General features: G+C 39.6%; 1 protein-coding gene across 3 annotated transcripts in view; it reads right to left on the bottom strand.

The window, feature by feature from the left end:
- Positions 1 to 4891: 4891 nt before the first annotated feature.
- CDK14 (cyclin dependent kinase 14) overlaps positions 4892 to 21995 on the bottom strand; it is a 314193-nt gene continuing 297089 nt past the window's right edge. For all 3 annotated transcript variants that reach the window (XM_027749121.2, XM_027749124.2, XM_027749122.2), the window contains one exon: positions 4892 to 8172. The gene's annotated coding sequence lies outside the window, so the exon portion shown is untranslated. The remainder of the gene's footprint in view (positions 8173 to 21995) is intronic.

Below are 21995 nucleotides of genomic sequence, written 5' to 3'. Positions count from 1 at the left end.
TGAAACACGACTTGTTTTTAACACAGAAGTTACATTTTGTTGTTGTCAGAAACAGTTCTACGAAAGTATCTTGAATGCCCAGTCTTCACCAAACATCAAGTGAAATACTCTCTTGGGTGCTTGTGCCCATGCAAAGTTTTAAAAATAAAGAACTGAATCTATGCCTTGGGGTTTGGGATGGGTTCTTTTTTCTTTTTCTTCTACAAAAATATACAATTCATATACTTTTATACAAAAATACGGGTCTTTACATCTATGGTAAGGAGCCTTTCCACTGTGCCTTTTGCAACTGGACCTGTCTATCTCGCATTGGCCTCTTCAGCCACCAGTGCGCTTGTAGCAAATGTGGGTAGAGCCGTTCCCAAATCTTCATTCGTGAAGCCTAGCCATGATGATGATGATATTAATAATATGGTATATTCCAGAGCTGTGTGTACAGCTCATTTCATTGATGCACAAATATCTCTGAGCTCTCAAGTGGAAGCTGGGGGTAAACCTATAAGTAGCTGGATTATAAGATGAACACCTACCCTTTTGAAACCTGTGCCATAGTTCTAATACCAGTTGAAAGGTGAGGTTGAAATGTTTCTATGATATCATAAATCTCCTTAGGCTTCAAGACTTTCCAGGGGTACACAGCGCTGCAGTATCTCATTGTATAGCACTTAGAGCTGTTACGTCTTTTATGTGAATCACCATATGGGTCCTTGAAAAATTAATTTTAAAATGTTTGATTTTAATTTAGAAGTTCTTTCAAGGTAGTACAGCCCCAGCAATCACTACTGGGCCCTTTGGGAAACAAGAGAAAAGGAAAAAAATAAAAGAACATTTTTGGAATAACTTTGTTTTGCCCAACTCAGTGTCAGTCGGCAGAGGCAATAACGAAGGGGCTGCAGGACTGCTCTCAGCTATTATTGTGCCTGGCTCGCTCTCAGCATGACTCACTGCAGACAATATATCACACCACTCACAAGGGGAATGAACAGTAAATACTTGGCCCTGGATAGTTTTTTTCCAGAATCTCTTCAGTTGTTTTTTTTTTTTTTCTCTCTGATTTGTATCCCTTTATCCTTGCCTATGTGCTATATAAGCTTCTCAAATCTAATGTCCATAACACCACCCCCCACTGGTAGCAGCAAGCCCTTCCGCTGCTGTAGGGTTTACTTTGCAGAGGTTTACAAGGAGAGGCATTATTGAGAAACTGTATGTGTTAACCCAGTGGCACAGGGTTGCTTCAATGCCTTCCCTCTGGTTTTTCTTTTCTCGGGGGAGGGGTGGCTGCTATTCTAGTTAAGTGAATCTCTTGCTTTGCTGTAGCAGTCAGGCTAGTTTAGGAAGAAAACCTTGGGGCTAAACAGGCTAGGAGTGCAGCCAAGGGGGTCAGGAGACGGCTTTAAGGATTATACTACATAATTAAAAGCTCACTCTGAACATGCTTCCTGGTACCCAGTGCTCAAACACACAAACCTTTTTAGGTAATAATTCTTGGTCCTCATTTGTATCTGAGGGATTTGTAGGTTAAAGTTGCCATACAGGTAGTGAGTCAGGAATACCAATTATTCATCTAGACTAAAAAAAGACAACACCTTCCTAAACCTGCCCTAGCCAGTGAGAACTGGGTGTAAAACATAAATAGATGAATGTGCATGTGTGAATGTGCATGTGGTTTGTTTTTGTGCAATGCCCTCTGGGTGCATCTGATCTCATTCTGCAGCATCTTTCTGGATTAAAAAGTGGGGATTCTTCTCCTAAAGTGCTCTGCGATCAGAACTGGGTCAGAACATTATTCTACCAGATAAAACCTGGGCACAAGACTCACATTTGAGCTTATACTGTGCTATCCCCAAAGAGGACCATTTTTTTTTCAAATACTTCTAATCAGCTGGAGCCAAGACTAGAATTTAGGTCTTCCATTATCCATACTGTAGGCTAGTGGATGCCCCATCAGGTTACACAGAGTGCAAGCACTTGCTCTACAGTGATCCCCATCCCAGACCAAAATGATGTTAAGACCAACAGACTCCTATAGACTCCTGTGTTTGCTAAAACAGCATATTCTGATATTTCGGTCAGATATTTTAACCAAGTCTGTGCAAGCTGCATTAATTTAGCTTTCATTGTCTAAAATTAGGTCCTAGCAAGATGTAGGTACCAAAAAAACTAGAAGCATTGGAAAGGAGGAGGAAATATTGAAGACACATATTGATTATATTGTGTGAATAATCACTTGCTTATCTCATGCTATAATGCACAAATAAACAGTCTACAAATCCAGGCAGCACATGGTCACTAATCAAAATAAATAACCCGGTGTGAACAGGGATAAATCACACTTCCAACATCAAAGTTGTGGAAAATGCATATTGTATGTTTTGCCTGATTTTCCACCAGAATTATCACTTTTCTATTTCAAGAGAAGCTGCAATAAGCCAGAGTTCATCCTCTGTACAATGATATATTTAATTCAGACTTGTTGGGCTTTTTTTTCAGAATACTGGCCTTTCTACTATTTCAGTTAAATCCCAGTGTACTGTAAATAGGTTGTCACATATATATATCCCTTGTCACAGCTGGATAAACACATCGTGCGGTGGGTGAGCAACTGGCTCACAGGTTGAGTACAGATGGTAATAGTGAATGGAGTAACGTCAGATTGGTGACCTGTCACTAGTGAGGCTCCATCTTGGGCACTGTGCTCTTCAACATCTTCATAAATGACTTGGTCCCAGTACTGGAAGGGATACTAAGCAAGTTTGCAGATGACACAAAACTCAGAAGAGCTGTTGACTCCCTCAAAGGCAGGGAGGCCCTGCAGAGAGACCTCAACAAATTAGAGGACTGGGCAATCACCAACCATAGGAAGTTCAACAAGGGGAAGTGCTGGATTCTGCACCTGGGATGGGCCAACCCTGGATGTACATACAGACTGGGGAATGAGATGCTGGAAAGCAGTACTGTGGAAAGGGACCTGGGGGTCCAGGTTGACAACAAGTTAAATGAGTCAGCAGTGCCCTGGCAGCCAGGAGGGCCAACCGTGTCCTGGGGGGCATCAGGCAAAGCATTACCAACCAGTCGAGGGAGGGATTGTCCCACTCTGCTCTGCACTGGTGCGGCCTCTCCTTGAATATTGTGGCAGTTTTGGGCACCATAAGATAAGAAAGATATTAAGTTGCTACAGGGTGTCCAAAGGAGGGCAATGAAGATGGTGAAGGGATTTGAGGGGAAGCCATATGAGGAGTGGCTGAGGGCACTTGGTCTGTTGAGCCTGGAGAAGGGGAGACTTCATTGCAGTTACAGCTTCCTCATGAGGGGAAGAGGAAGGGCAGGCACTGATCTCTTCTCTATGGTGACCAGTGACAGAACCGAAGGGAATGGCCTTAAGCTGTGTAAGGAGAGGTTTAGGTTGGATATTAGAAAAAGGTTCTTAACCCAGAGGGTGGCTGGGCACTGGAACAGGCTTCCCATGGAAGTGGTCACAACACCAAGCCTGACAGAGTTCAAGAAGCATTTGGAGGATACAAGAAGCATTTGGATGATACTCTCAGACACATGGTGTGACTCTTGGGGATGGATGGTCCTGCGCAGGGCTAAGGGTTGGACTTGATGGTCCTTGTGGGTCCCTTCCAACTCGGCATATTCTGTGATACTGTGATATCAAAAAATGGAAAGAGACACCAAATGATTAACTTACTATTACAGACCGAAATATGAAGAACCTTGCCCAGTGTAGTTAGCACTGGCTTCTAGTTTTGATGAAGCTCATGTTTGACTGAATCAGTGCCTAATCTTTTCAACTCATTAGTGTCTAGTGCCTGCCTGCTTCCAAGTACTTTTCATTCCTTAAAAATCTCATGTTTACAACCATTTTCTTGTTCAGTTTTTGGAGAACAAAAGGGAAAAGAAAGGCTTTATTCCCTGGGTTAAGTCTAGATCACATATACAAAGGAAAAGAGAGATTCTGCTACACTTTATTCAATATGATGTTACAAGAAAACAACAGTTACAGCTGACAAACCATTACATCTTTCATAATACAGACAAATTACAAGGTGTAACAAATAATGCGACATTTATTTTACTGTACTGCTTACTATGCTGTTCTTCTGAAGTATATATATATTTAATAACATTAACATTGTTTTCATGTACCAGCCTTCCCCTTTTTTGTTTGTTAAAAAAAGAACACCTCTCGGTGCACCACATAAAAATCCACGTGGAAGCTGGCAAGCAGGGATTTTGTATGCAGCACCATTGAAATGCATTTTGGGGGATGGGAATTATTAGTGCATCCTTTACTTTCAGATTTTTTGCTTATGTGAAAAATGCAAGGCAGTAACATACAGTCACTCCACCTAAATGCTGGTAGGGAAGAGTATCGTTATGCTCAGTAATGCAGCCTAATTCTGTTTATATGAGGTGTCTGCATTTTGCTCCCCAGTCTGTACAGCCTAAACCTTTTATATAACAAAGATTACAGACCCAATAATATTCACAGGTGATTATTTTGTATATGAGCATATCAGAACATTGACTACACATTTGGTTGCGTGCACTGACAGGGTGCACTGAGGGGTGTCCTTCACCCACCAGCCCACAGGGTATTTATTATCTTATCTCCCTCCAGGAGTCTGAAGTGCAGAACCCCTGTGCATTAAAGAGAAAGCAAAACCCCCTGTGCCTCTATCTACTGCAGGTTGAATTTTCACTGTTGTACTGATGACTTGTCCTAAGTCATGGTTCTGATTAAAAAAAATAGTGGAAATTAAAAGGACCCAACCAATCCAGGACACCGTACAGTAATGTAATATAGGAAGTATTGGAGTGTCCTGTCTGGTGTGGTGCCTGCTGGGTGTGGATTAGAGCTGATCTGAACCCAGCAGGAGTTCAGCAGGAGAGAGGACTAAGCCATCTCCAGCTGGTTGACTAGTAAAGTCAGATTCGGTGAACTTGAAACTTGTAAGGACTCTCTGTATCATGCAGGCCATCTCTATCACCATCTTCCCTTCCCCGTTCACTTAATATTAGATCCCACAGAGAGTTAAAACACTTTTATCTGCCTGCTATATCTGTTGCCCTGTAGCTGCTCTCCCGTCTTGCAGCAAAGCCACATCCTCTCAAGTATCACCAGGAAGGATCTACTGGGGCTCAGTCAAGTGGTAGGAAAACGCAAGTTATGCTGCTGCTGGCTACTGACACCAAGCAAGTTGCACAGTTTCTCAAGGACTGTGCCCCAGAGACTACTGGTCACTGAAGCCAATTTTTGACTGTTGACAACATGAAACTTCGCGTTCCAGGTACCCACAGCACATCTGGAAGGCTGGGCTTCTTGTCCCTTTGAAGATTCTGTGGGGAACTGATTTGGGAAGGATGAGAGAAAAGGATCTACTACTGATCTTTGCTGAAGCTGTCTCAAGACCACTGATGGGGTTTAAACAGTCCACTCTGCAACACTGAGAAGAGCTGTGCTGAAAACAGCTGGAGGAGTGGGCAGCTGTCAGGGGGGCCTAACTGATGGATGTCAGTCAGGCTAATCATGCAGGTAAGGGCTCTGCTGGAAAGGGGAAGAGGGAAATAAGGCCGTACTGCTAACTGTCAGTTCCCTGGCCAAAGGAGCTTCTGCTTTCTAAAAAACCCTTGATATTTCCCATCAGATTTGATGTTTCAGAAGATTAATTTGCAGTGCTCATGTGAACAGCACCAGTGTGCTGTCCCCTTGGTGCTGGGAGAACATCCCCAGGGCCCAGAGCCTCCACGGGAGAGCAGCAAATCCAAGTCACCACAAACCCAAGGCAATCAGGGGGCCTGGAAAGTAGATGCATAAGTAAGAGATCCTGGTCACTTCTTAATGATCAGTAGCTGAGATAACCTCACTACTGCTGAAGAATAAGTTACTACTTAGAAGCCTAGATATTTATGAACTTTCCTTCAGGCAATTGAGTTCAAAGATTTTTGGACCAACTTTATTTCAGTGGTTGCTTAAAAGTGGGAATGGGGCAGAGAAGATAATCTCACTTGCATGTGTGTGTACACACACACACACACACACACATACATACCTTAAGCAAATACTGTATGTGAGTCACTATGGATAGTAATGTGCTAGGCTTGTGGGAACAGCTGGGGAATTACTTTCTATATTAAACCTTCAGATGGTTAGCTGAGCAGCATAATTGCTTGCCTCTCAATTTAAGCTGCCAAGTAGAAACATCTATGGAACTACCCTTATATTCCTAATCAAAATCTTTGTTACATTTTCAAAAATTCTTCAGATTTTTGCAGCAAGTTTTTTTTTAAAAATAGCTAATTTTAATCATCAAACTGCACACGATTTAAGTAGCAAAGATAATGTATAAAAGACTTTTCTCTTACAAAAAAAAGAAATATGAAACCCAAACAAACAACATCTAAGGCAGTTTCAGTGTGTGATAAATTCAAAGTTCAGTGGTCACTTTTCCCCTTATAAACACAGGGGGAAAACTGTAGTAAGTTCTAAATAGGATTGTGACTGAAAGTGGCTTTCAGATGGCTTTTTGCAGATCCTGAAACAGAGATGTCATTGGGGAAAATTGTCTTTTAATGGCTGTACAAATATTGAGAATATTTCCACAGTTCAGCTCTTTGAAAGTGTAGACTCCTGTCCTAGTTCATTACGGGACCTTTTGTAGCTACTTGTGCATTCAAGGATTTGCCTTATTGGGTGATTTTTTCTTATTAAACACTGCTGGAGTTTAATAAGATGGCAGTAGCACAAATCCTTTTCCCCTCCTTTTAAACACTGAAAACTAACCAAAGTGTTACCACACTTCTTAAAAATGTAATTCAATGCATCCAGCAAGCAAAGGATGTCAAATTTATGTGTAGAATAATATTGCCTAGCAAGCGTTTCTGTCCGAGCAGGACTATAACTCAACAGTGATTTTTGCACCATACCCTGCCCTTTCTGAATGCAAAGCATTGTATACAGTCAGGGCAGTTTTTTCACACCCCTGAACACAATGTTCTCCCCAACCATAATGTATCGGGGCTTCCTTTTCTAAAATCACACAACTTAATTTCTTGCAAAGTTTGCATTTGAATGATTCATTCAGAAAAGCTATCTAAAGACCAAGGATCACGTAGTGCCTTCCAATCAGCTCAGAATACATACTGAAAATAACTTGAAAGGTGCTTTGGTGTGGAACAGCAAACAATTTGGGATGAGGAAAATTCTTCACCTTCATGCTTTGTACATGGCAAAGTAAAACAGCTAGATTTAATGGCTCATTCAATGGAAGTTTTTCTGTACCTTAGTATCTGCCTTGAATTAAACAGAACAGTTTCAGCATCTCTGTTTTCAAGAAAACGTTCCAAACCAGGTAACTACTGTGAGAAAAAACAGAGATGTTAACCAAGACCCATAAAAGAAATATATATTCTTGAAGGAAATAAAATCATAAAGAATTCACTGTATATTCACTGAATGTCAGCTGCATACATCTCATCATTTTTGCTTTGTCCTTCTCACAGGCCTATTTTGAAAACTGGCATGCTACATAGCCTAAGCAGAGTAACCAAATTCAGAGTACTGAAGTAAACATGCAATTATTGCCATGTTTTTAAAATGGATATGAATGGTCTGAGGGGATAATGAAAAAGAAATAACCCAACAACACTTCAGGAAGAGTGGCAAGGTGTTATAACTGTCAGCTGATCAGACAAGTTGGGCTTGCCCTGGAAGAAATAGTCTTCCCACTGGTTGCAAAATATGCATAACTCTCAAAGAAAACACACAGTTCTTTATGCCACCATTGCCTCTTTTAGTACAGCTGTTACTAAAGAAGTGTGAACGCCAAATGTGTTGTCTGAAAGTATTTAAGACATTGCTGGTGCTTACAAAGATGCAGCGCTGCAGTGGAAAATCAAACAAAATCAAACACAAAAGACTGAAAGAGTACATGCCATGTATCAGTAAGCAAAAGCTTAATCTGCACATAGTTCTCTGAAATCACAAGGTATCCAAATGCGTGCAAGGTTTTAAATAAATTGCAGGGAAAAACAGGGTCTTGCCAGCTTCAATTTTCTTTTGAATGAAATCCACCATAGAGAAAGAAAGGAAACAGGCCGTGGTTCCTTCCTGGTGTCGGCCTCCTCATTAGGTTTTTGTTTCCCTCCTCCAACCTGGTAAATTTAATCCTGTAAGGAAACAATATAAATTATAATAAGCCTTATGAATTGCATTTTTAAATGTTTTTTTAACTTGGTAAAAGATAGGTTAGTCCAAAGCTAGTTATGAAGACACCAGCTCAGAGTGAAGGACAGACTTACAAAGCACGTTTAGAGCTGGTATGTCAGGAAAATGAACTTAAAACACCAATGTTTTTGGGGTGGTCGCCCAAGTGAGATATATTAATCCATATTAATGTATCTCTGCCCCAAGTGCTAGTCTTCAGAGGTGCCATTAGCACTCACATTCTCCATGGAAATTATAGACAGCCATAAACAGACAGCTCTTCTAAAAGTGGTTACATCCCCTGAACGCAAAGGAAGGTTGCTAAATGCTGGGACAGCTTCAGGAGTTTACAAGGTGTTTTTGGCCCCTTCCTCATGGAGTCCCTAGTGATCACCTCCACAGCAATGCATGCAACTAGTTTATCAAAAGGTCTCCTCAGGTCTCCTTCCCAAGAGTTGTTTGAGGTACCCTGGGGCACATCACAAACATTTCTGCAAACACAACCAGGTTATGGAGCTCCTTGGTGTGCTGCATTTAAATGTCTTCCTCTTTAGTTCAGTGTATTTCTATTAACAGGTAGATGACTAAATTCTCTCCTTTCAAATAAAAAAATAAACACTATATCCATAGCATCACTTATGTCATCTTTCACTCTGCTGATGTATAAGCTCAAAGCAGATATCATGATGCTTTTGAGGTTTACACAAAACAGGAGACAGACTGAGAATGTGGGATGCGTTACTGTAAAACAAAGCATCCAACAACTGCAAGAAGAGTCAAGTAAAGGCTAAATGAAGGCTAGGTGAACTGAAGCCACGAAAAGGATTTTATAATTAACATATTTAATTAATAAATGTCCAAGTAAAATTCTATGCCAAGTAATAAAGTGAGAAATTTCTGAGAAATTCTGAAAATATATTTGTTAGGTTCTTCAAGACCAAGGATTGTAACTATGGACCTGATACATTTTTAAAATGTAGTTGCAGGAAGACAGTCAGATGTGAAGGAATTTCATCACTTAAGAAAAAGAATGCTGAAATATTCATTGAGCATAGAACTGGTTTGTATTAGCATGTCCTAAAACTATTTAAATCAAACGGGGTGCAGGTGCCAGTGAATCTAGTCTAGCCCTCATTTCAAAAGCAGGAGAAAAGCAAGGCATCGTTTTTGAACTGCAGTTTCAAGCATAACATTTTAATTGTGTCTTTCAACAAAACAGCCCAATCTCTTAACTTTCGTAATTTCCAGGGTTCCTATCATGATTCTTGAGAGCTCTTCTTCTTTTCTTTAAGCACCAGGATACTTGGATTGGATTAACAAAAGTCTTGGGCCCTCTTGGAGCTTGGTCTACTAACTCTAGAGTCCTTCCTGGGTTACTTCCTAAATGGTTCTGGAGTTTGTGTGGACTGTCTATTCCACATGGAAGACCTACTTTCCCCAGGGTCTAGAGCTTGGCTGAAATGCCAGTAGATCTTGTTTCAAGGAATATATTTGAGCTGATGCATTTAGTTTACTCTTCATAAACTTAAAAAAAAAAGCAGTATTTGGAACATGCAGAGATTCACAACTGCTCAGTGGTAAAACACCAATGACAGTATTCCCCAAACTCCACATTTCCTTTCCTTCAAAAACACTTTGTAGGGATGTCCTTTTTGGACCCCCTCCTTACAAAGAAGCAACTAAACTCTCAAAGCTCCTTCAAAAGTTGAGCTTGCATTGCCCCTACTGCCACCCACACTACAGCTGTGAAAGGCAGTCTTGCAGTTTGGAAACCACATCTGCCCAGAGTCAGAATAGCTGGCCTGATTTCAGGCTAAGCTCAAATTGCTGGAGTTCTAGAGATTGGCATAAGCAGCAGTGACATCTAAGACAGGTAACAAAATTAAAAGCATAGAAGAGCCTTTGGATGGAGGCTTTTCTGGTAATTATCAAACTACCAGAAAATGTTCAGATTTGAGAATAACTGCAATGACATTACTTACACAGAACTTTTCCTTTCTATCAGTGGGCCTCAGGACAATTTCTAAAAGAGGTAAGCATCACACTTCTCTTAGGGGTATGCTACCATTTCCCAGTAACCATACTACATTTTCTGTTTTCAAGTTTGGCTCTGTAGGCAAAGCTACATTCTCCAGGGCAGGGCCTGAGCTTGTGAAATGGGGAATACCTTCATCAGCACTTCCAGAATCAAGCCCTAGAACATTAAGAGTTTCCTTAGGAATGAACAAACTGAGAGCTGCTACATGTAACAAAGGGAAAAAAAAATCTTTGCACTCTGGCAACCACCACCAGCACAAACACAGAACAAGGGCAGAACACTGAAGACTAAGAAAGGGTAGCAGAAGTTACAGGTTTCCTGCTCTGGCTCAGTATAAGGCAGCTGACAGTTTTATCATCAGAACTCCACCAGCTCCAGCAGGGTCCTGCTGTGCCAAGCTTGCAACTGCGGTAACTGCTTTCCTGTGAAAGCTGAGAGCCTGCGTAACAGTACGGTGGGCAACGCCACCTCCCACTTTCTGCACGGGCTCAAGATTTAGATTAGATCAAACAGTAAAATCACCAGAAAAGAGCAAGACTTGATGCCACATTTCACCAATGGTTCTGGCTGGAGAAAGCTAGAAGACAGTGCAACTGGAAGCAGGGAACAGTATGGTGGTCACAGTCTCTCTGAAGATGTGTTGAAATGCCCAGTTTGGGAAGCTGGCCTGCATGACAGGAGCTGGCCCACTGCTCGCACCAGTGCCATAATGGCCCGAGTGTTCTGAGGCTGAACCCTCAGCTTTGGCTGCTTATGCATTTCCACCATGTATAAAATGTCCTTACATGACACAACAAGCATTGTGGTCAGGAATAGATAATGTTTGCATCTGAATCCCTAATTCTCTGAATGTTTATTGTTGATTCAAAGTAGTGTCAACAGGTGAAATCCCTTCCCTTGGCATCAGAGTGCCCTCGTGGAGTGCCAGCCTTCTCCTGTCCTGAGGAAGAGGAAGAAACTGAACACGGATGTCAGAGGAGTGCTGTAAGCACTGTGCTCCTTAACTTTTGTTTTTGTTGAAGATGGGACTCACATGAAATAGGCACCTCTCCTAAACTGGAGAAAGAGGAGAGTGTCTTTTTATCCACAGCAGAAAATACACAATAAAACAAACAGAAAATTTTAGACTGATGTGAACCAGTCTTTTTATTAAAAAAGCATTTTTTCTTCAGTGGGGCTCTTGAACTGAAACATTAGTTGTTCACACAACCAAGACCTGAGGCAGGGCCCTCCACAAAGTGTTGCCATTCAGTTTCCAGATGGCTGTAGTGGGCTGACCTTGGCTGGATGACAGGTGCCCACTAAACTGTTTTATCACTCCCCTTCCCAGCAGGACAGGGAAGAAAGAATAAGATGAAAAATGACTCATAGGTTGAGATAAGGTAGTTTACTAAAGCAAAAGTGAAAGTTTGCATGCGTGCAAGCAGGAAGGAAAATAGTAAGGTTTATTCTCTACTTCCCATTAGCAAGTGGTGTCCGGCCATCAGTTTACAGTGCTGATGCTGTGCTCAGCAATAGCCAAAACACTGGTGTGTTACCAACACCTTTCAAGCTACCAAGCAAAGCACAGCACTGTGAGGGTTGCTATGAGGAAATGGAACTTCATCTCAGCCAGACTCAATACAGTGGCTCAGTAATTCCATGTTTGCATTTTTAAAGATATATTTTAGAAATATCCTTGCTTAGAATTTAATACATTTCCCTGATCATACAAATCAAAGTTTCGCCTGGTGACTTGGCAGATTGTGCTTATGGCCTCTGGTCACAGCTTTGCTTATAAAAGCATAAATTGTTAAATGGAGTATTTACAACTTGTGATTTCCCAGGAGCAAAATAGGGTTCTTTCATATTTCCTTAAAAAGCAAAGCAAAGCAAAATCAACCCCCCCAAACAAACAAACAACAAACCCTGAAACATAACAGACTGCCTTAAAAATGAACTTGTGTTTTTCACCACAGATTCAGGTACTTCTGGTTTTCATGACATTTCTATTAAACCTCATAGTTTTCTTCAAGCAAGTTAATTATGTACTTGAAATACTAAGTGACCTACATGAAGTAACTAATTTCTGTGTTTGTTGTCTAGAGAAATCATCTGCTCATACATTCTGTTTGTCCCAGACAATAATGGGATAAAGAGTAATCCACCTTAAAAATGGCAGTTGCCAACTTCAGAATACAGTAACTGGTGATGTAACAGTGGTTCTAGAAAGGGATACCAAAGCTTTTAATTTAAACACTACTCATACTCTCAAGACATGAGGTAGAGGAGGGTGACTAAATCCCAAATATTTTTCTTTATTTTAATTATTGAAAGAACATAATTTCCTGTAAAAATGCCAGTTCAGTACACGTTCTTTTTGGCAGCATCATCGTCCTTCTCTAGATACTTTTAATTTCTGTATAAATTATCACATAAGGTGGAGTTATGCTCCCGCAGAGTCCTTAGCATGCAAAGCACACTCAGAGTGCAGGTCTATTTACATGGCAGCTGATTTAGCATTATTGTAAGAGTATTCCAGATTTAAAGTAAAAATGTGAGCTGACAACTGGAGATACTGTATTCTCTATGAGCTGAAACATGGGGGTGTTTAAGTTCATCAACAATAATGCTCTTTCTGCTTCTCCCTCCACCATGTGTCCACACCACAGATGCTGTTCATCCCCTTTGAAAAAAAACTACACAATTAACAGGTGATTTTTCTTGCACCTTTTATTCCTAGCTTTGTTAGAGAAGTCATTTTAAAAAGCCAATCAGACATTATCAATACTGTTTGCACCCAGACAGTACCTACATGCAACTTGTTGCTATAAATATTAATTAATTGGATCACCAATACCCATAATGCAACTTTATTTTGACCTACATGCCCTATGAACTAGATATTTTTTGGATTCAATTTCCTTAAAACCAACTGTCAGCATCATGTGATGGAAGAGATGAAAAATGAAAACGAGTGTTCCCGCTGTGCAGGTGAGTGACCTGTGGGAGACAGCTCTGCCTGCTAGGATTTTTACACGTACCATCAGACACAGACCAATTGATTAGATCATCTTATACCTGCCACCAACTAGGCTCAAGAGACTAATTAGAGAGAGTACTGCCTGCGCAGGCACCCCATTGACACCTAATTTGCTCAGCCAAAGCCTTTGGGGAGAATGTATTATCTCTGCAGCTGCACTTCATGCATTTCTGATTTAAGGCATAAGCAAGGAGTACTTCTTCACTCTTTTGCACAAACTGAATATATAAGCCCTTAAGTGCTAAATACAAGCAGACAAATTAGATTTGGTCAGTCACCATAAATTCTTTTCCCTCTTCAAATATAAATGCGTATATACATGCATACATGTTTTGGTTTATATCTATGTCTGTAATATATATGCACAAATGCAAACATACAAATAATGTGTATGTAGGCATCTGAAGGATGTGTGGAAAGGATGTGTGGAAAGGATGGATATATAAAGATATTTCTATAAATATATGCTTTAGAATATGCAATTTTTACACTGTATAGCATGCCTTCCTTTGCAGGGAAGTTTTACTTCTGTGAAGTTTAAAAGAAATGCATTTGTTCTGATACATGAAAAATAAATGCTCTGCAGTGTTGTTAACTCAGGCTCAGAATTACCCCATGGACGAGGCTCAGTAGATCGCTGCTTATAGAGTTGCTCTGCGTATCTTCAGAGGTGTTAGTTCAAAGATTGTTTCAGTATACACTCTAGCTTGTTGGAGGCTTTTCTTCGATGGCCTATACCTTGTTTGCGGTTTCCTGAGGAATACTGCTCACTAAGGCTAAAAATAGGGTTACTTAAGTTGCTTTCTGCTGGGCTTTAATTTTATCTAGTTATCCATGCCCCAAAATACACAGGAGAGGCAAGACTTAAGGCTGTCATTAAAAATTTATTAAAAAAAAAAAAGAGAGAGAGAGAGAGATGTGCTAGAAAAACGATGTTTTTTACAAACTGAGAAGGGTTTAAAAAAAATATTTTCAACTGTAGGCTTGTTAGTGATTCCTGAACTAAAATACCTTGTAACACAGAGCAACATGGTGGATTTGCATCACTTCTAAAATAGCACCGAAACCAAATATCTTCTTCCCTGTGATGTGTCTACAAAGCTACTTTCAGGAGTTGAACAAGGCTGAATTATTACAATATAATTTCAGTTTGTGTCAAAGCCCATGTTGACACAGTCAGTTTAAGTGTCAACTCAGGATCCTGCACCGCTGTAACTAATTAAAGAAGCCTTAGCAAAATATGTGCAAGTTACCTGTGTGGCTAAAACATCAGGTGTAATTTCCCTTGCCAGGCACACTATAAATGCAACTTCCAGTCTTGTTCCAAGGATGGGGCATAACTCAATAAAGAGAGAACATCCTCACCTTCTTCCCCTCAGACAGGCCACATCTTTGCCAATTCACTTTATATTTCTTTAGCAATATTTAATATTATTTAATGTTTAAATGACACCTCCACATTTCTCTGGTTTATGTTCCAGCCTTTGGATTTAGAGTGTCTTTCAAAATGAGTGCTCAGTTTTAGCTGTAGCCACCAATAGTTCAAATTACATAAATACAGTTAAATTTAACAAAAGTGCAATATTAGAACAGTTGCAAAATTTAGTAGTAGTGGAAATTTTTACTTGGACTGTGTGTTTTCCAAATTGCACCTTTATGCACAGTAAGAGTTCAAAACGAAAGTCCTGCATCTCCTAAGACTCTATGAATGTGCACCCAGTAGTCCAGTGTGGGAAGTTGATTCTGAAGGGCCAAGACTTGCCCTGAAATTATACACCAGTTGCTAAGCAGTCTATATGCATATCAATAATTGCAAACCAACCGTGCATACTTTGCACACAGGTCCCTGCAAAATATTATAATGAATTCCTTCATAGTGTGTCTTGTGAGGAAAAAAAGGAATACAAGCCTGATCTTCACTATAGTATATTTTATTCACAGTACATACTTTCAGTGTTATTTGATAACATGATTGGTTTCACAGTTGATTTGTAGGTATACCTTTAACTTTTGAGTGGCTGCGATAACTTCCAAATTAGTTTTCTACAAGTCTTTCAGCAAAAATTCTTTCCTACCCTAGCTGCCCACAGCTGAAGTTTTTTCTTTGAGTTGAGAACAAAGTCCACAAAGCCTTTCACAATTACCATTTGAATAAGGCTTCACATGAAAAATGGCCAGGACTGAATCTACTACACTTCTAGTTTTTGAGAGTAAAGCACAGCCCTCTGTGAGTGAGTTCTGGGAAAACTAGTACTTCAGACGAAGATAGCAGTGTTATTGAGCTCAATATTGTTTGCAAGCAAAGTCATGGAAAACTTATTAAAAACAAAAAAGCAAGATGAGGATTTTGTTACACATCAAGACTAGAAATACATTAGTGCTACTTGTTTGCAAGAATATACTTCTCAAACCTGACAAACAGCCAAATCCCTACAACTTCTTGTAACCTTTTTTTTTTTAATCTGATTAATGTGACATGTCTAAATTGCTATGCTTCTTACCCTGATAACTTGCCAAAAAGCCTGCTGAAGAGGAACTGACTGAATGTGAATTGGGGAAATGCTGTCTGCCTGGATCTATAATGAGAGAATCTATACCTTCAATTTTTGCCAGTGTTTGACACAATGGGATCCTTATCTCAGCTGTAGCACCAGCTCTCTACTCTGAAACAGATAAGTAAATGCTATGCCTGAACAAAATTTGTAGATAGCTTAATTAAAATACCTGAGAGAAAGAAAAGAAAGGAAAAGAAAGACAGAGCCTATCCATTACAGTTGTATATAACTGAACTCAGAAAAGAAAATACCTGTTGGAAGATGATATAAAGTCATTAATATTCTGGTTAACAGATTTGTTACTGGTTTGAACCCATCTCTGGAGAAAATGAGCACCAGAAGAGCTGGTGAGAGATCTCATTGTACTCTCTTGCTAAACTAAACAGCCAAGGTACTACAAGCAACTAGGTGCAAGTAAGCTGAGCTGTGGTACCCTTCCATCATGTCTCATCTTTATGGCAGAGCCAGCTTAAGAAATTCCAACTGCTGCAAACCTCACTTCTTGTTCCTGCCCTGCAACTTGTGCCCCTGTCACTTGTCTTGTAAAATTTTCTGTGGGACTCCCTGTACACTGGATCAGTAAAAGTATCAGAAGTGACATTATTTTTATGTAGATCTTCTCAGTGATCCTGTTTACACCAAACTTCCAAATAGCTGCAACGTTACAACTAATGGGATTGGAAACTGGTGAGGGAGCAAGAAGGAACTGCCTGGATGGAGCTAGGCAGAAACTTGACTGTTCTTGTCTGCAAATTAAAAATCATGGAATAACATCCTTATTTTTCATCAACAGCAGTTCCCCAGTGCATTACTCATAACAAAGCTTCCCTTTCTAACGTCTGAAGCCACCTCCCAACTCACAAATGGCTAATTATTTTCAGGTATCCAGAAACACTGTGAAATCTGCCCTAGCTGCCCACTTAGGGGAGCAGACAGAAGTTGTTGCATAATGACCTACTAATTAAAAAGCAAGAAAACCATATTCAAAAGATCTGGGAATACCCGTAAGATTGCCTAATAAGGATAATCTCCTGTACATGTTTCAAGGGAGCAGCAAACAAGAGATGGCTGAGAGCCCATGCCTCTGACTGGAAGTTCTTTGAATTTTTTTGGTTGGCTTTAATTTTTTTTTAGCAGTAAAAATATGTTGGCCTGCCAGCGTATCAAGATGTTTAACAGTTTGTGAAGCTTCAAGTCATATTTAACCAGAGTTCAGAGAATTCAGAAGGGATAGAAAAGCATCTGATTCTTTATCTAGCTTTGAATGAAAAATAAGACCCTAGAGTTCAGGGAGAGCAGATCAACTGTGCCCTAATCCAAATACTATGCATGAAACTTACTGACTGCCAGCGTCAGGAGTGATGGTCGCTGTTATTTAACAGGGCTATTTATCAACTCAAACCTAAGCGTATTTCTTCTATCTGAAACACAACAGTTGACCAACTCAAAACCCAATGAGATGATGTGCCTGACCACCTCCCTCCATTCTTTCCCATCTAGCATAACAAAAAGTACATAACTTCAGAGGACTTAATTGGAAATTTATTCCTGCTTTTCCTTGTCATGGCTTTTATCCCTAAAGCAAAGTCTGCTGGACAAAATGACATATGAAAGACTAAATGCCCTCCAGATGACTCATTAGCATTCACCTCCTCCGAAAAATTAAGCACTGATTCATGCTAAGATTAAAGAATCCACAGGTACTTAAAAATAGGGCATTTTGTATACATGTGATTGTTAATATTAGCCAAGTTACTTCTTGAAAAATAAATGGTCTTGGAACAAATTTAACGCCACTAGTGTAATCAGTGCTGAGTAGCTATGGGATAGTCTTGAGATGGGTGTGGACCATTTTACTCTTACTAAGATTCCTTGGAATGTAAAGACACCTCTGCAAGGGATCACAACACTATAACTACCTCAGTCCCCACAGATAAATGCCAAACATTAAGAAAACAAAGTGTGAATGTTTATCATTATCAAAATCATTGTACTAGCCCTCAAGTATCTTCAGGCAGCTTGGAATTAAGTAATGGGTTTTTTGTTTGGTTGGGGTTTTTTTGTTGTTTTGTTTTGGGTTTTTTTTTAAGACAGAATGATTGTTCAGGTTCAGAAGGAAAAAGAAAGAGGGATGTGTAAACTAACAAAATAAAAAAAAAATCCATTTCTCGTCTGTATTTTTATTTTCATTTGTGTTTTTCCTAGAAAGTACTTTTCAAACCAGCAAGGAATTCTTAATTAATCTGGAATGTGGAGTTATGAATGCCTTTGTTTTAGCTTGACAGAACAGATATCATTGCAGTTGCATTCTAGATAGCAAAGACATGTCTAATTAAACACCATCTGGTTATACATTCTATTTGCTGCTGTGGCTTTTCAGAGACTGAGCATCATGTCAAAGTGGTCATGTCAATTAAAACACATTTTTTAGGACAGCATTGCAACTCTAAAGCACGCATAAATTAGACAGAAAGCAGACTTCACATGTTGAATCAGAAGGATCTTTCCCACAATATTACTTTATATTACTTTAATGGCAAGTGTAAGTAATAGATGTATTTAAATTTTGGAATATATTTCCAAATATCATTATGTCTAAAGTTCTTAGTCTGTGTGTCCACTCATACCATAAATGCCATGCAAGTATTGACAGAGAGATTAGGAAATCTTTGGAGTTGACCTTTTCAAGCCTGAATTGTTTCCCAACCTGAGAGTTTTTAAGACTAGAATGGAGCAGAAGGGAAAAAAATCCCAGATTAGGAAATGCACTGGTGTTTTATGAGATATTTCTTGCCTCTGTGCTCATTCCCTAGAAGCTCTGCTGATACTTACTGAATACTGTTATGCAGTCCTTTTGCCTATACAGCTTCCACTTGGGATTCTTGCTGAAAATCTATGACATTAGAAATAATTACTGGCAGCTTCAGGCCAGCTGCTTTCTTTTCTGCCAGTTCCATTTTTACATACAAAACCATATGGAGCTCTGAAACAGAAATATTTCCCCAGTGCGGTCTCTGTGGCATTAAATGGAAAAAATGTTCCAGAATTAGGACCTCTACAGAGCATCACTACAGCAATGAGGATATCCTATCTAGTACATCTCTCTACAGTAAGAGATCACAAAGCAGCTCAGTGATTTTATTTCTCAGAATTCCCACTCTGGCTGAGGTAAGAACCTTTTCCACATGTATGATTAAGATGTTCAGATATTACGCATGGTTTAGGAAATCCAACATGAGGTACTTCTCAATGACACAACTTCGCAGGATCTGCTACCTTTGAAAATCAGGCCTCCTTCAAGTATTACAGAGGCTTCCCCTATGCTTTCTGTTTTTTGAAAGATTTAAATGTTTTTAAAAAGCATTCTCATACACTTGAGAAGCTTCACATATGTGGAAGAAGTAGTAGATGTCAAATCAGGTGCAACATACTGAGCTTTTCATGGTATGCAAAGACAGGGATCATGGTAAGATGGACTACTAAAGGCTTTTCTTTCAAAAGCACCATAAGCATTGGTTTTCTTGTAACTGCCAAAAATACTTCGTCTTTTTTTTTTTTGAAGATCCTTTATAAAAGTAAGGTTTTGCGTAGCTCATTTAAATAGTTTAAATGACACAAGGTTAAGAACAGGAAAGCCTTTCACCGAAGGTGGTTAGTCCTTTTCAAAGATTTCATATTATTTGAAGCTTACTTTCATTGCATTCTTTTACCTTGGCTGCTCCCCAAGTGAGTATAAGTTAATTAAATAGGATTTTGACCCTCTAACCTTCCCTATAAACTGCATCTTTACCTAACTCTATTTAAATAAATCAGATAAAAAACCAATCATGCAGCAGAATATATATTTTTACAGCTGTGGAAAAAACAAACATGTCTATTAAGCTTATTTGTAAGTACTTAGTACTCAAAGCAACAGCCAAGACTCATGGATGATTTTAATTAAAATAAATCTGGGTGGGCATATAATTCATTTATGATGGTTTTTCTCAAACTAAAACTTCTCTAGCATTACTGCACTGCACTACAGTAAGTCCTCATTTGTTTGAGGCAATTGAAGTTCAATCCACCTGATTAGCTTGTATTCGTTTTGAGTCATGTAAAGTGTAAATTTTATCTATGAAAAATATCAAAGATAGGAGGCTAAAAATTGCTACAGGAAAGGAGTGAAAGAAAGAGCAGAACAGATGGGCAGATAACAATTATACAGAAGGATACTCAGCACCTCTGTAACTGACATGCTCTGGGTTTAATTATCAAAAGAAGGTGAAATAGATGTACCAGGAGAACACTGCATTCCTGTCTACAAACAGATAGTGTGACTCTCTGTATCTCATTAGCCCTTTTCACCTTAAAACACAGGCTTCTGACTATTAGACCCTTCCAAAAACCAGCAGCGCCTTTCCATTTCATCCAGAAACAAAACATAATTTTGGTGTGAAGAATGATAGCAGTTATGTATGAAGAAATGAGTAACTAGCTCACGTATAAAGAATGTATGAAGAAATGAGTAACTAGCTCACGTATAAAGAATGTATGAAGAAATGAGTAACTAGCTCACGTATAAAGAACGAACAAAGAACTAAGCTGCCTCTTTGTGCCTAAGTGATGTGCTCAGGTCTCTGCACAGGCAGTGACAAAGACTGCCACTGGAGCCTCAGCACCGATCACATCTCTCACCCTCAGCAGGGACTTCATAAATTGAGTTCATCACAGAATTAAATCCTCCCAAAAAGTAGGCCTTTAGTTTGATATATTGATAATGATACCATCTAACTGCCTCAGTGGTGCATTATGTTTCAACTTTGCAGCTTTTTGGTGATAAATACACACATATTCAAGAGCATTAGGTTTTTGATCATTGACTGGGACATATTTGCCCATTTCCTGACACTTCTCTCAACCCATCATTGCTGAATTAACAGCGGGAAGATGACAACAACAGTCACATCGTGCACAAGAAGCCCTCACCACAGTGTGAGCAGAGGCAAAAGCACAGGCGGGGAGGCAGACCTGCACATTGACTCCCATCTTCCCAGGTGCAACTCATCTCCTCATTATAAGTATTCGGGGTGTCTTAATGGCATCGTGCATCATGTTTTGTCCACCTTTGTCAAACTACATTAGACCAGGGTTGTTACCATGCACAGGCTGTGATAACATAGGATTAACAGGAATAAACTCTTCCATTTTTCACACTGCACAGAAGAGGATCATATATTCTCAACAGCAAGGTTTCTCTTCACTGTCCCCAAAACAAAGGTTTCTAAAGTAAGGTCTAGCAGAAGACAGTACCCAAAGTTAAAAAAAAAAGTAATCAAAAAAGGCACTGGAAATTCTGGAAATTACAATAAATAGTTTAAAGGCACGTCAACAGCCTATAACTCTTCCTCCTCGAACATTTTTATCCCGTCAAGTAATAACTGACAATAACAGTACTGTAAACTCAGAGAGATACATTCTTTGTGCTTTGTAAGGGTTATTTTAATTATTTTCCTTATATAGTAAGTAGAGAATGAAAAAGATTTCTGAAATAAGAAATGTTATTGTTAACTCACTAATCACAGCTGAGGGACTTAGGGGCACTCTGGTTTCTGGAATACCTTTGAGCTTATTTTACAGAATTGACTAAGTTGGTGGTATCCCTGTCACATGGATTTCAATGCAAGGCACCAAAACTTCCTTTATGCAGAAGTACAATAGACAACATTGGATGCTGAAATAATATCCTGGAAAATTCTAGAACACTGATACTTGAAACAGGATTTTTATTAATTTTAAGAAGTTAATTTTTCATTTGCAAATGCCTGTTTATGAGGTGATTGAGTCTTTGAGTTGACGTATAAATTACATGCTATGTTTTTATTTTTCAAACATAAAATAAATATCCTTGCTGTTTTGAGAAACTCTTGACCCTTGAAAGTCAAAGCAAGGGCTTGATTTCTCTCCTTTGATTCTGGGGGCCCTACCGACAAGGGGGTTATGAGCTTCCCTGTTTTGCTTCTTGACATTCAACATGCTTATGGCTTGGGATCAACTGTAGCTGGGGGCAACCCAGCTATCAACACATAGGAAGAGATGCTAAGGGAACCTCAGAAAAACGCTGAGATGACGGCCAAGGAGCTCTGTGTGACAGAGCAGACCAGGAGGGCAGTCTGCAGCCAAAGCCAGGCT

Source organism: Pipra filicauda, unplaced genomic scaffold, assembly GCF_003945595.2.
Source record: "Pipra filicauda isolate LSUMZ 115617 unplaced genomic scaffold, ASM394559v2 scaffold105_size2325265_pilon, whole genome shotgun sequence".
NCBI lineage: Eukaryota > Metazoa > Chordata > Aves > Passeriformes > Pipridae > Pipra > Pipra filicauda.
This window is presented reverse-complemented; position numbering and strand designations above follow the sequence as displayed.